This window comes from Pteropus vampyrus, unplaced genomic scaffold (assembly GCF_000151845.1).
Source record: "Pteropus vampyrus isolate Shadow unplaced genomic scaffold, Pvam_2.0 Scaffold1498, whole genome shotgun sequence".
NCBI lineage: Eukaryota > Metazoa > Chordata > Mammalia > Chiroptera > Pteropodidae > Pteropus > Pteropus vampyrus.
Window position 1 is genome coordinate 11,178 of NW_011890279.1, and position 2,106 is coordinate 13,283.

The following is a 2,106-nucleotide window of genomic DNA, read 5'->3' on the forward strand; positions in this document are numbered from 1 at the left end:
AATGGCATAGGACAGAGTTAGGGAGCTGCAAGGAGACGAGGGGCTGTCTTTGTCTTTGTCTTGGGCAACAGCCTCTGTTTCTGGCTGGTGTCTAACGCAACCGCTGGTTCCTAGAATCCGACGGGGCCCCGGCAGTCACCCTGTCTGCTTTTTCCATGCTCACCAAGGCGGGCACAGGGCATTCTGATGGGTTCCCTGATGCTTGACTCGAGCGTGCGGGTCTCTGAAGGGACACGATAACATCACTAAGTGTTTGGTGAGGACTTGCCAAGATGAGGCTCATGCAGCAGTAATTTGCAAAGGACTCTGATGAGATGGCGAAGCAATAGGAACAGTAGGGATTACTGGCTAAGTTTTAAGGCTCAAGGGGGAGTATTCGAGGAGCCTAGCTGGGCCTATCAAAGTCAGCGATGGATGCTGCGTTGTTTGCATTCTGTGCCATTGGGACAAACTGTTCTGAATTGGCACCCCTTCGTTTTGGCTAGTCATAATACAAGTGTCTCCTCTGGAGAGACGGCTCCCACACCTTTCGACCATATCCAGGCTCCTCCAGAAAACCCAGGAAGAGGCAAGTAGCAGACTCCCCCACCCCGACTCCCTCCAGGCATGCCCCTCCCACCCCCCAGCAAGTCCCCTTCCTGCTTTGAGTGAGCGATGGGGTGATTTTACTGACAAGTCATAATGACACTTGATACTTTCAGGATCTTGGCATAAACCAGAGCATGGGCCGAAGGACAGGGGATGAAGTGTGGGGGCCCAGGAGAGCCACCCTCACTCTAATCCACAAGGTTCTATTCAGTTCCTTCACCTCTGCCCATTTCCTGCCGTCTCTGCTTCCATCAGCTGGCTTCAGAGAGAGACAGAAGATCATGTCCACAGATACACAAAGGACAGCATTGACCAACAAAACGCCAGGCCTTTCCTAATCCTGCCAGAATTTAGGCCAAGAAACGCAGAGCCAGCATGTTTGTGACAAGCTAAGCAGAAGTGCTAGAGGACTGGTCTCCAGATTAAATCCCAGCGACATTCCCTGTGCCACCAAGGGCCACACTCTGCCCTCCAGACCCTTCTTTGATGTGCTTCTTGTGGAGGGCCCTGCTTTCCCACAGGCTCACGGGCCTTACAGACAGTGTTTTGGTGATTTTCTGTTTGTTTGATTTACCCACTTGGAAAAGGAAATGGCCAGGCCACATCAGAAATGTTGGGTGATCAAAGGACAGTTGGAAATCGTTCCAAAGCCTTTAAACTCGATGCCTCCATCATGTCTCACGCAGCCCCGTGGTTGGCTATTTCTGTACCTGTTTTCTAGATGCAGAAAAAAATTCAGAGGTTAAGTGACTAACCTAAGGTCTCATAAATGAAAAGTGGCAGTGCTGGGGGGGTCGAGGCTGGGGGGCACAGCAAAGGAATCTGATGAGTCCTTTCCTGAGGCCAGGCTCCCAGGATTCGCTTATAGGAAAAGGGACCTTTTCCTGCTGCTTCGGTCCTGGCATTTATTGTGGGCCAGGAGGTGCTGAGAGATGCTGAAAGATGTGGCGTTTTTTTCATAGCAACAGGGCACCTATTTGCTCACTGAGCATTTACAAAGTGCCAGGAGCTGTGCCAGGCATTTTACGTAAATTATCTTGTGTGATTCTCATAATCACCCTGAGGATAAATAACTTACCCAAGATCACTCTGCTGGGAGGCAGCAAGGTAGGGATCCAAAAAATATCTTTACCTAAAGGACACAAGCAATCATAGGAAAGAAATGGCTGTGGCTGCTTCCCCAGCCATTTCCATAACCAGCAACATTGACCAAGTGACTTCCTGGGCAGAGACTGGACGATGAGTGGTCCCTTGAGGACAAGCAAGGAGTCAGGCGGCAGGTCGTCCAGGTGCCTGTGATGAGAAGACGTGGTGCACACAAACTTGTTCCGTTGGTGTATGTTGGTTCATTCCAGGAGCACCTACTATGCGCCAGGCAAGTGTTGAGGTTGCAAGACCCTCCTAGGACTTGCAGTCTAGTTGGGGGTGGGGCAGACAAGAAACAGATAAACAATTAAATTGCTAGGGCAATACTCTCAGATACTGATAACTGCTACAAAGAAAATAAGATCGGACTGT

At 50.3% G+C, this 2,106-nt stretch overlaps 1 long non-coding RNA gene across 1 annotated transcript; it reads right to left on the minus strand.

Annotated features, from left to right (window-relative positions):
• Positions 1-21: 21 nt before the first annotated feature.
• LOC111734501 lies at positions 22-1,815 on the minus strand. The gene is made up of 3 exons (XR_002778468.1): positions 1,721-1,815; positions 1,167-1,305; positions 22-223 (listed from the first exon to the last, which is right to left on the minus strand). It is a non-coding gene; the product is annotated as an uncharacterized LOC111734501 (long non-coding RNA).
• Between the last annotated feature and the right edge of the window lie 291 nt (positions 1,816-2,106).